Consider the following 13,478-nt stretch of genomic DNA (forward strand, 5'->3'; position numbering starts at 1 on the left):
TTGATTCCTCCTTCCAGTTAGCTGGAAGATAGAGGCAGTGACTGGAGATCAGGCAGATATCTTTACCAGGGTGAAAGCTTCATGCTGCAAATGCCAGAAAAAGGCAAGGGATCCAGGTCTTGGATACCATATTAGATGAATCAGCCCTAAGCTGCCTACCTCTTATGTCTTTTATGTGAGAAAGAAGAAATTTCTATCCGGTGAATCCACAGTTATTTGGGTTTTCTTTTCTTCACAGTAAAATATAATTAATACACTTTCAAGGATGTGTTAGTTTCTCCTACAAGCACTGGGAAGATCATAAAGGTTAAGACATAATTGCCTTAAGCTTTAAAAAATGTTTTTGGCTGTCATATGAAGAATTAATTGAAGTGAGAACTATTGGAGATAGAGATACCAAGTGGGAAACTATTACAGTAATTTAGGTTAAAGATGTTGATGAATTTAGACTAAAACAGTGTCAGACAAAAAGAAAAGGAAAAATGAATTCAAGATATATTTAGGATACAGAATCAACGGGACTTGGTTACTGATCATTATGGGGAGTGAAGAAAAGGGAGGTGTTAAGGATGATTCCAGTCATTCTAAGATGAGCAACTGGTGGGTTGAGGTGTTATTTCCTGAAATGGGAAATGCTGGAGGAAGAACAGTCTTAAGGGAAAGATCAAGAGTTTAATTTTAGACTGGGAGAGTTTGGAATGGCTGCAGCTATGGCAGGTTTACAGTTGGATATGGAGATATGGAGATCAGAAGATAGGCTTAGAGTGGGTGTGGTGCCTCACACCTGTAGTCCCAGCGTTTCAGGAGGTTGAGGTGGAAGGATCGCTTGAGGCCAGGAATTCGAGGCTGCAGTGAGCTATGATCTTGTCACTGCACTCCAGCCTGGTTGACTGAGCAAGATCCTGTCTCCTGTCTCAAAAATAAAATAAAAGTAAAAAAGAAGATAGGTTTATGTTGTACTCAAAAATTAGTGTTATAAAATGTTCTGGATGAAAACTTACATTTGGGGGGATTTTGTTGTTGCTTTTCTTCCTCTGCTCTAGTGCTGTGCTTTGTAAACTACAGATTATGATCCTTGAGTGGCTCAGGAAAACAATATTTTTTATGTCATTAATGAGATAGAATTTTTAAATCATGGTGTTCCACTAATAAATATAACTTAAAAACTTTTGTTTCGGTTTTATGCAAGTGTATATAAACACATATATACACACATGTGTACCTATATACATACATGATCATGGGTGACTAGATGTGCACATAGGCTTCATAGGCAAATATTTTTGCCTATTTTGGTTATTGATGTATATGCATTGCCTAGAATGGTGTATGGTTGGCAGTCACTAAACATTAATTGAATGAATAAATATGTGAACATGTGCGTATGTGTACATTCACTGTGTGGCAATATAAAAACTATTTTTTACTATATTAATATTGACATAATTTCAGACTTAAAGAAACATTTCAAGAAAAGTCTAAGAATTCCCAGATACTCTTTTTTAATGAATTGGAGTCTTGCTCTGTCACCCAGGCTGGAGTGCAATGGCACCATCTCAGCTCACTGCAGCCTCCGCCTCCTGGGTTCCAGCAATTCTCCTGCCTCAACCTCCTGGGTAGCTGGGATTACAGGCACATGCCACCATGCCCGGCTAATTTTTGTATGTTTAGTAGAGATGGGGTTTCACCATGCTGGTCAGGCTGGTCTCGGAACTCCTGACCTCAGGTGATCTGCCTGCCTCAGGCTCCCAAAGTGCTAGGACTAAAGGCATGAGCCACCGCACCTGGCCCTCAGATATTCTTTATCCTTCACCCAGATTCCTCATAAGTTAATGTTTTACTTATATAAACACACACACACACACACACACACATACACTTTTCTGAATCATTCAAAACCTGCAGACATAATGCTCCTTTACACATAAGTCAGTATTTATGTCTTAAAAACAGGAATTATTTCATATAACCACAATGTAGTTATCAAAACCAGAAAATTAACATTGAAATGCTGCTATTATCTAATCTACAGACAATATTGGGATTTTTGGTTATTGTCCCAATAATGCCTTTTATAGCAAAAGAAGATCCAAGATCCTGTGTGGCATTCATCTGTCGTGTCTCTTCAGTCTCTTTTAATCTGGAACAGTTCCTGAATCTTTATTTTTATAAAATATGTTTTTTTTTTTTTTTTTTTTAATTGGGAAAATTGTTCAAATTTTTTTTTTTAAAAAAATTTTTTTTTTTTTTTTTTTTTTTTTTTTTTTTTTTTTTTTTTTTTAACTGTGGTCAGGGTAAAAATTTTTCTGACAGTCACTGGGCTAGTGAGCAGTTAGAGTCTAAAATATCACCTTGGTCTGTCTTCAGAGGGGAAATCACAGAAGAACATTCTCTTTCTTGAAATGGTGGAGGGTGGCTTCTGGATCTGATCAGGACATGGTGTTAGGGAAAGGAGAGCTATGAGAATGTCTTTGTTGCTGCATTTGGATTCTGAGAGGACATGAGAGTCCATTGTGGGGGTAATGAGGTTAAGGACCACTTTGTGTTGAAACCCTGGAAGAAGGTGCTGGCTGGCCTGAGCAGGTGGAATTCAGGAAAGAAGAGAATAGCCATTCTGGGTCTTTGCAAGGTGAGCTGGAACACTGGCTGATGTTGGAGCTTTGCGGAGCACCAGATCCTAAGATCTGAGGTAAGCAAATAAGAGATGCCCCTGGCCACACCTCGCCCTGAAGGAGGAAAGGCCCACCTAGGGAATCTACTCAGGCTCTGGATTAACACTGGCATCTGCCCACCTGGGTTGGATGTGTTGTCAACAGCCGTGTGGTAGCAAGAGGCAAAAGATGATGGAATTTCAGGTTTTTCTCATGAGAAATCGATTCACCCCATCCTAGCCCCATCTTGGGCTGCTGAAGCAGTATTCCCAGGGCTTCCTTAGTCATCAGTAGAAGGGAAAATACTTCAATATTTGTTAATGTGGAAGGTAGGGCTCTCAACTAGCCAGATCTCATTTGAGTTGCAAAATATGAACATGGGTTTATATTCACACAATGAGTTTTTGGAACAAGTCCTGCCAGTCACAGATTGTTTTTAAAATATAGGAATGAAAGAAATCTCCTAAGGAGAAAGAAGAGAATAAAAAGAGAGCCTAAGGAATGCCATTATTTTAAAGTCAGGCAGAGAAATAGTTGTCAAAGGAGACAGAAAATGCATTTCCACAGAGCAAGAAGGAAAAGCCAGAGTGCGCAGGTCACATAAGCTGAAGGACTTAAGATGGCAGAAATGCTAACTGCTGGTTGAACTTTACTTGGAGTGTTTGCACCCTATCAAGAGGAAATAATTATTACACTCTGGCTATTGTACCCAGAATGTTCTGTGACCAGTGCTATTGTAGAGATGTGGATGTCTATGGCAAGGTCCAGCAGTTAAAGAGTCTATCAGGACCCATGCCATCAGCCATGGAAACGCACTTCCACTATCCTTGGATAACCAGGAGAGAACAGCCTTGGAAATGTGCAGCTGAGAGAGCTCTAGTGGGCTGGACAAGCCCACAGCCAAGGTCTTCTAGCAGGAACCCTATTGCTGTCCCCTCACTGAATATGCCTCCAGCCAGCCTGTGTGCTCCCTCATTCATTGAAAGTAAATGTGCCCAGAGGGGCACCTGCATGCCCAAGCTTGAATTGCACGCCTACCTTGGGGTGCACTTAAATGGTGAGACACAGGATCTGGGTTTCTCAGTTGAAGGGATATTTTACTTAAAACTTGAAACTATTGATGTAGTTCCTGCATCCCTCAGTACAGGCAGAGAGGAGAGCAAGTGTGTCCTGGACCTACTTAGCTATAACTATGGCTTTGTGTGTGTTCACGTGCCACACGTGGTCAGGTAGTGGGCTCCAGCATGCCGCACAGATGTGGGGAGCCCGCCTGAACACTGGGCTATGTCTTCTGACTGACCCAGAAGCTGGTGGGAATAAGCAGCTTTGCCTCCCTTCTCCCCCTCCCTGCTATCTTGCCCCCCCCCCTTTTACCACCCACCCCCTGTCCCCTAAACACCACCACCATTCAGTGATTGTCCTGGCAAGATTACAGTTCCTGTGCAATCTCTCTGTGGACACCTCTCAGGCTGTAGGCACCGTGCCTCTTGGAAACTGGTAAATTTGCAGGGGAAGGGAAGTTCCTAACCTCACTTTGCCTGGAAATGCCATGCCTTCTCTACCCTGTTAATTTTTTTTCCTTCTGTTCTAGCCACTAGGGACAGATCAGAAAGTTGGCTGGTGACACAGATAGCCTTGGAGGGAGAGGGAAGGGTGGCTGGAGTGCTCCCTTGGCTTTGGAAAGCCTGCCCCTCTCTCCCAATTAGGTGGTGACTGGAACAAATGACACTCCCTCCCAAACATTGCATTTCCCCCGAAGGTGCTCCTCCCTTCTTCCAATCAGTGAGGATAGGGTGTAGGGAGGGAAGGAGGGTGGTGGGGGAATTATCTGAACTGATGACTCTCAGCAGGCTCTGAAAAGTGGAAGCTAGGCTTGACCCCTGAGGGTCCAGGGTGAGGCAGGGAAGCAGTTTGCTCTGGTGCAAGCAATTATTAGAACTGAGACTTTGGTGGGAGTCACACGGGGATAATAAGGAGATGGGCTTTCAGTTGGTTTTGTTATTATATTTAAGCGTTCTACAGACTGTGTGGCTCCTTGCTGTCTGCAGCCCAGAGTGAACTGCTCCCATCTCCCCACCTTTGGGATAGCATGGATAACAACTGAGAGGCAGTTGCCTGACCTTAGGATGAGAACAATTAATGTCGTCATGGATAAATTTCCAGGGTACCAAGAAAAAAATCAACACTGAAATCCTATCTGATTTTCCTAATATCCTGGAAATTGATCCATCACCACAAAAATGCTTCTCTTCCTAAGGTCAGACAACTATCTAGTGATATCCCAAAGGTGGGGAGGTGAGAGCAGAAAGTGGGGAAGTTGGATGATGGACAACTGGTGGGCAGGGGAAAGGAACGAATTTCCACTGCAATGAGTTTGTAAGTATTAGAGAGAAGCATGTGTGCATACAAATATTTTTTACGCGCACTTGCAATCTCCCACACATATACCCACTAGGAACAAAGGTTGCTTATGCAGGCAGGGGAAGTAAACAGGCTCTTACTGGAGCAGTTTGAAGGGCGTCTCAGATATCTCCCCGTTGCCAGTTTTCACAGGTTGTGGATATCCAACTTTAGAAATTCATTCCTTTGTGAACCTGATCTTCAAGCCATTCTTTCCTTAGGTTCCCTCTTCAAACACCTCAGCTAAAATATTCTCCTACCTCACTGAATTTCCATATGCTTTATCTAAGGGCAGAAATCTCACAAAGTTAACCTTGTTGTATCCACAGCACCAAATGCAGTGCCTGGCTTATAGTAGGTGGTCAACAAACAGATGCTGAGCGAATTAAAATTAGAATCGTATCTGGGAATTCTAGAAAGCTAAGTCACTGGCATGTCAAGGGAATTCGGGCTAGTTTCCTCCTCAGAAGAAAGTCAGGGGCAGCCTGAGAATCCCAGGTTGCTTTGAGCTATTGGAATGTTAACAAAGCATTGAAGAGAACTCACTAAAGTGACAGCATCAAAATGATGACATCAGAACATCTTGTACCCATTCCTGCTTCATCAAGTAACCTCAGGCTAGTCATTTAATTTCTCTGATCTCGATGTTTTTAATCTACAAGTTATCAAGAGTGGATTAAGCATTTTCTAAGATCCTTTTTCTCTTGGTTCTCTTCCCTGCTAAAGAGAAGGGAAAATACTTTTGTTACTTTTGTTATTATTTACTTGTCATCAAGTTTTATCTCTTTCTACATATGTCACATTGATGCTATTACTCCACTCCTTAAAATGTCTGTAATTATCCCCCAGTTACCTACCGGATCAAGTCCAAACTCCATCTGCAAACATTCAAGACCTCCCCACTCAATGGACACTTTGTCTTTTTCAGCCTTATTTCTCGCCATTCCCCTATCCTAAGCTTCCCTGGCTGTCAAAATTGATCTATTTCTGGTCCACTAAATAGTTTATAAATTTTTAAAATTTTGTACCTTTACTCAAATACTTCTTTCTACATACGTGATAGTTAATTTTAGGTGTCACCTTGACCGGGTTAAGGGACACCCAGATAGCTGGTTAAACATTATTTCCAGGTGTTTCTGGAAGAGATTAGCATTTGAAGCAGTGGACTGAGCAAAAGTGATCAGCCCTCACCAACGTGAGTGGGCATCATCCAATCTGGGGAAGGACCACATAGAACAAAAAGGTGGAGGAAGGGCAAACTTGCTCTCTGTCTTCTGCAGATACAACACTCATCTTCTCCTGCCTTTGGACTACAAGACCTTCACCAGCACCTCCACCCACCCTCAGACTGAGAGTCACACCCTTTGTTCCCTGGTTCTCCAGCTTGCAGACAGCCTACCATGGGACTCCTCAGCCTCCATAATCATGTGAGCCAGTTCCCATAATAAATCCCTTCATATATCTTTATCTATCTATCTATCTATCTATCTATCTATCTATCTACCTACCTACCTACCTATCTATCTATCTGTCTACCTATCTATCCATCCTTCCATCCTATTGATTCTGTTTCTCTGGAGAACTCTGACCAATACAACATACAATTGCCAAATCCTCCCATCTTACTTTGAAGTCCTCTCCATTCTTCCAAACAAAGCTCAAATATAACTTACCCCAGAAAGCCTTCTACAGCCAGAAGTGACAGTTTTTCCTTTAAATTCTTATAGAACCTCTTATTTACTTTTTTCAATAAGTTTTTTTTTTTTACTTTAAGTTCTGGGATACATGTGCAGAAGGTGCAGGTTTATTACATAGGTATACATGTGTCATGGTGGTTTGCTGCACCTATCAACTCATTATCTAGGTTTTAAGCCCCTCATGCATTAGCTATTTGTCCTAATGCTCTCCCTCCTCTCACCCCACCCCTGAAAGGCCTCAGTGTGTGTTGTTTCCCTCCCTGTGCCCATGTGTTCTCATTAGAATCTCTTATTTCTATCAACTCTATAGCTCTTTCATAATGCCTTTTATTTTAAGCATTTGTGTACTTGCATTACTGCTCTCTCCAAGTTTGCATGCTCTTTGCGGATGGGAACCATTACTTAGAAATCTTTCTGTCTTGTATAACTCTGACAGTAAAACCCTGCAGGCATGGCAAAAGAAACCCAGCATTTATTCATGTCACTATTGTGCAAAGAACTTTATATATATATATATCTTATCTTATTTGGTACTTATAATCATCCTATGGGGGTTAATATAATTACTCTCATTTTATGGACGTGAAAAATAAAACTCAGAGAGGTGTAGAAACTTGCTAATTATTAATATCTAGCAAGTAGTAGGGAATCATGACCAGATGTGTCTGATTCTAATGTTTGTGACTTTCCCTACTAAAAAGCATCCAATTTATCTAATAGTTGCTCAATCAATATTGATGAGCATACGGTGAATCACTGTGGCAGAGAAAGCAAGTGCTTTCCAAACATCAGGCACTCCTCCGAGTTCCTCAGCCCCCCGGTTGGGGCCATGTGACTCTGGCCATGGAGATCTTGCTTCAGTCTCATGGAGGCCATGGGTCTCAGATGGAGGAGCCCTCTCCACAAGAATCAGATAGAGAGGTGATAGGAAATAAACATTTACTGGTTAAGCTACTGAGATTTTAAGATATGTCTCTTGTCAACTAAGATTTACCTGTTAATTACTCTGAATAATGAAGTAACTGACCAAATGAGCACAATTAATATAATGATATGCTATTCTAAGAAGATTTATTGAATAATATCTAGGTGTCAATTTACTTGTTCCTTGTAACATCATCCCTCCTCTTAGAAAAGTCAGTCAAGATCATTGCTGTTCTTAGAGTAGATGCCAATGAACTCTTAATTCTTGAGCATGTGTATTGAGAACTGTCATTTCAATACACATGTGTATGTATGTTTATGCTTTCATATACAGGCATACTTCTTTATTGTGCTTTGATTTATTGCACTTCACAGATATTATGCTTTTTACAAATTGAAAATTTTTAGCAGGCCTACATCAAGCAAATCTATTGGCACCATTTTTCCAACACCATTTTTCATGTCTCTGTGTCATAATTTGGTAATTCTCATAGTATTTCAAGTATTTTCACTATTATTATATCTGTTATAATGATCTGTGATCAGTGATCATTAATGTTATTATTGTAATTATTTTGGGGCACCATGAACCATGCCCATAAAGATTCCAAACTTAGGCAATAAATGTTGTCTGTGTTCTCACTGCTTCACCAACCTGCCCTACCATTCTCATATCTCTCTCTGTCGTCTTGGGCCTCTCTATTCCTTGAGACACAGCAATATTGAAATTAAGCCACTTAACCCTACACAAACCTCTAAATGCTGAAGTGAAAGGAAGAGTCACACATCTCTCACTTTAAATCAAAAGCTAGAAATGATTACATAGTGAGGAAAGCGTGTCAAAAGCTGGGATAGACCAAAAGCTAGACCTCTTATACCAAACAGTTAGCCAAGCTGTGAATGCAAAGGAAAAGTTCTTGAAGGAAATTGAAAGAGCTCCTCCAGTGAACACATAAAAGATAAGAAAGCAGAACAGCCTTATTGCTCATATGGAGAAAGTTCTAGTGGTCTAGATAGCAGATCAAACCAGACACAACATTTTCTTAAGCCAAACCTAATCTAGAGCAAAGCCCTAACTTTCTTCTACTCTGTGAAGGCTGGAAGAGGTGAGGAAGCTAAACTAGAAGAGTCTGAAGCTAGTAGAGGTTGGTTCATGAACTTTAAGGAAAGAAGCTGTCTTCAAAACACAAAACTGTAAGGTGAAGCAGCAAGTGCTGATGGAGACACTGTGGCAAATTATCCAGAAGATCTAGCTAACATCATTGATGAAGGTGGCTACACTGAACAACAGTTTTTTAATGTAGGTGAAACAACCTTCTATTAAAAGAAGGTGTTATCTAGGACTTTAAAAGCTACAGAGGAGAAGTCAATCCCTGGCTTCAAATCTTCAAAGGACAGGCCAACTCTCTTGTTAGGGGCAAATGTAGCTGATGACCTTAAGTTGAAGCCAATGCTCATTTGCCATTCCAAAAATCCTTGAACTCTTAAAATTATGCTAAATCTACCCTATCTGTGCTCTATAAATGGAACAACAAAGCCTGGATGACAGAATATCTGTTTGCAGCATGGTTTACTGAATATTTTAAGCCCACTGTTGAAAACCACTGCTCAGGAAAAAAAAAAAAAAAAGATTCCCTTCACGATGGTCATTGACAATAATGCACCTAGTCACTCAATAGCTCTAATGGAGATATACAAGGAGAATAATGTTGTTTTCATGACTGCTAACACAACATCCATTCTGCAGCTCATGTATCAAGGAATAATTCAACTTCCATGCCTTACTATTCTAGAAATACATTTTGCAAGGCTGTAGCTGCCATAATGATTCCACTGATAGATCTGGGCATAGAAAATTGAAAACCTGAAAAGGATTCACCATTCTAGATGCCATTAAGAATATTCATGATTCATGAAGGAGGTCAAAATATCAACACTAACAAGGTTTGAAATAGGTGGATTCTGACACTCATGGATGACTTTGAGGCATTCAAGACTTCAGTGAAGGAAGTAACTGAAGATGGGGTGGAAATAGCAAGAGAACTAGAATTAGAAGTGGAACCTGAAGATGGGTCTGAATTGCTGCAATTTCATGATAAAACTTGAATAGATTAGGAGTTGCTTCTTATGGATGAGCAAAGAAAATGGTTTCTTGAGATGGAATCTACTCCTGGTAAAGATGCTGTGAACACTGTTGAAATCACAACCAAAAAAAAAAAAAAAAAAAAATGGAGCATTCCATGAACCAAGTTGATAAAACAGTAACATGGTTTGAGAAGATTGACTCCAATTTGAAAGAAATTGTATTGTGGGTAAAATACTATCAAACAGCACTGCCTTTACAGATAAATCTTTTGTGAAAGGAAGAGTCAGTTGTTGTGGAGAACGTCATTGTCTTATTTTAAGAAATTGCTACAGCCACCACAACCTTCAGCAACCACCATGCTGATGGATGACTCAGCAGCCATCAAAATTGAGGCAAGACCCTTCATCAGCAAGAAATATTACAACTTGCCAAAAACTCAGATGATCATTGACATTTTTTAGCAAAAAAGATATGTACTTTTTTTTAGGCATAATGCGATTGCACACTTAATAGACTACAGCAGAGTGTAAACATAACTTTTATATGCAGTGGGAAACCCAAAGATTTTTGCAACTTGCTTTATTGCAGTATCTGCTTTATTGCAATTGTCTAGACCCAAATTGGTAACTTCACTAAGTTATGTCTATGTACATTTGTATAACTTTCATGTCAGACAAGTATGACTCATGAGCCATCTTTTATTCCTTGATGCTTATTTAGTGAGGGTTACTCGTTTCTCCTTTGACCCTGGGTGTAAATTTAGGCAGGGCTCATGGTTACTTCCACATAATAGAAATTCCTACAGCTATTTTAAGATGTAGAACAGTTTCAATTTAGTAATCATGTAATATTCATCTAAAAATCAACACTCCAAATTTGATTTAAGTTTGAGATTTCTCCCCTTTTTCCCAACCTAGGTCTATTGCAGGTAGGAAGTCATCCTTTGGAAGGGTTAGTTGCCTGCCTCCTTTTTCCATTCCCCCAGCTCTTGACCCTCCAGGGTTAGAGCCCAGGAAAGGATCAAAGGAAAGGGGAGTAGGAAGGTTCTTCCTTGTTTGGTACTGAAGTGAGCTGATGCCAGTGACCTCTGGTCTTAACACAGCTTATGGTATACATATACAATGAACTACTACTCAGCCATAAGAAAGAATGCATTAACGGCATTCAGAGAGACCTAGATGAGATTGGAGACTATTATTCTAAGTGAAGTAGCTCAGGAATGGAAAAGCAAATATCGTATGTTCTCACTGATATGTGGGAGATAAGCTATAAGGAGGCAAAGGCATAAGAATGATACAATGGCCTTTGGGGACTTTGGGGAAGAGTGGAGGGGAGCAAGGGATAAGGGACTACAAATAGGGTGCAGTGTATACTTCTTGGGTGATGGGTGCACCAAAATCTCACAAATCACCACTAAAGAACTTACTTATGTGACCAAACACCACCTGTACCCCAATAACATATGGAAAAATAAGTTAAAAAAAGAAACAGCTCCCCCAAAAATCATGGCTCATGGCAACTTTTCTGCAACTGGGATAAGAAGGAGGCAGCTGACCACTGATGCGGGAATCCCCGACATAACCAGACAGCTTATTTCAAGATTGCAACAACTTAAAAACTCTCAGATTTCTCTATCCAGGAAAGACCTCTCATGTCACTATTATTTGCAATAAAACACCTGGGTCAAAGATGTCAAAATTAACATATTTTTATAAGAAATGCAATTCCTGGAGAGCAAATAAAGTCACTATAAGATAACCCCACTGGCACCAACATCACCTGTCCCTACATTACTGAGCATACAGTAGGTGCTCAACAGATACTGCAGGGTTTTTCAGAGGAAATTGTCATTACCACACGCCTCCAAATTGGCTTCCTGGTGGGATGCATCTGTCTGTTCCATGGGCCCATCAGCAGAGAGCTCTTCCCAGCTTGGATTCATACAGAACAACATTATTAAAGACAAGCCATCATCACCACTTCCATTTTCTAACTTTGAAAAGGGGAGTGATTGTCCACCCTCTTTTTATATAAGTGGGAGAAGAACTGAGTCGATCTAGACACATTTTAATAGTATTTTGGGATTAAGAAATGAGTCGATCCAGACACATTTTAATAGTATTTTAGGATTTAAAATGACCCCTCTAAACTAGATTCCTGAGAACTGATTCACTGAATATGGTGAGCCACAGGAACTTCAGAGAGTTCCTGTTATGGAATCACAGGGACAGAAAACACCACCTCAGCTGCCTCCCTCAAAATTATAAAAACCCAGGGGCTATTTTAGTACCCACCTGTTCCCCCCGACTAACACCTGTCTTGGTTTGGGTGATAAATATGTATTCAAACCACAAAGCTGTGAGTGAAGACGTCTGCCTTTTGCTCCTGTGGGCTCCAACCCATCCCAGTGGAGGTGATGCCAGCAGACAGTGGTTAAAGGGATGGGTGTTAAAATCGAGCCAATTCCCAAGCACACCCAGCACTGGAGAAAAATGCCTGTCAGACTTGCAGATGGAGCCGAGCTCTGGCAACTATGAAGAGCCTGGGAGGGGCAAGGAGACTGTGGGGGCAGAGGTCTCCAAGGATATGGCTCAAGACAGATGCCCAAATGTCCCAGGACACATGTAGCAAAGAAGCCGAGTGCTAGCAGGGAAAAGTGTGGGCAGACGGAGACTGTCGTTTGGGAATGTAGTCTGTAATTACAAGTGTAGACCTGCACATGGAGCAAACCCTCCACACTGCTGGGTCACTCCTGAGGATCAAGGAAACATCTCAGTGGCTGTTGGAATAATGTGGGCTTTTAGGTTAATTGGGTTATGTCTTAGATCAAGATCCCCAGATCCCGGAAATGGGATTTCATAAGATTTATTAGGAAGTGGGTTTAGGAAACCAGCAGAGGGAAGAGAAGGGAGCTCAGTCCTGCAGAGGACGCTGTAGAGATGCAGCAACCTTACCTCAGAGATGAGGGGACAAGAGAGCTGGAATGCTGATAACATTGTATCCATCAGTCACCCACCATCAAGGACCACCATGGGGAATGGGATGGGGAGGTATGTTCCCAGACACTTGCAACTTTCAGAGTGTGCAGAGGAAGCCAACTTGAAGGTGTCATTACAGCCTGAGAACAGTGGTGGTCCTCAGACCGGGAGACTCAGCCATGCTGGCTGTTAGGAGTGAAAGTTGTGAAAGAATATGGCAGAAGAACCAAAGGGAAACCTGTGGAGCAGCCCCAGCGTCTACTACAGAGGAGGCCATTGCCTAGAAAATCCACACAGGGGCTGTTTAGAAGAGGGTATGACCTCTGCTCATAAAAGCACAGGCAATCTGTGCTCATCTTTCTAACAAAGAGTTCCTGGGCTACTCATCTCAGACATTGTCTCTGTAATTGCCCAGTTCCTGTAGGTTTAGAGAAATTTTCCCAGACTAGTCTTTCTCTCCCATCCTCCTCTATATTCTTGTATTCCTCAAACCCCTTTTTCCAATTCCTGTCTTTCCTCTTTCCCTTTCCTACTTCTTTCTTCACATCTTTCTCCTTCTCCTTCTCCCTCTCCTGCTCTCTCAGCCTTTGCTCACCTTGAAATGCCCATGTTTCTGCATAAAGACAGCGTAGATACCAAAAACTACTTGATGCAAGAAAAGCAATCAAAATTAATTCGGCAGGTTGCAGTTAAGAAGCCAGCCAAAACCCACCAAAATCAAGATGGCGACAAAAAGTGACCT

The 13,478-nt window shown here is 41.2% G+C and overlaps 1 pseudogene; it reads right to left on the minus strand.

Annotated features, from left to right (window-relative positions):
- The window catches only part of LOC108537015 (snRNA-activating protein complex subunit 5 pseudogene), a 111,043-nt pseudogene extending 105,048 nt beyond the window's left edge, over positions 1 to 5,995 (minus strand).
- Between the last annotated feature and the right edge of the window lie 7,483 nt (positions 5,996 to 13,478).

This window comes from Rhinopithecus bieti, unplaced genomic scaffold (genome assembly GCF_001698545.2).
Source record: "Rhinopithecus bieti isolate Rb0 unplaced genomic scaffold, ASM169854v2 scaffold_14232, whole genome shotgun sequence".
Taxonomy (NCBI): Eukaryota; Metazoa; Chordata; class Mammalia; order Primates; family Cercopithecidae; genus Rhinopithecus; species Rhinopithecus bieti.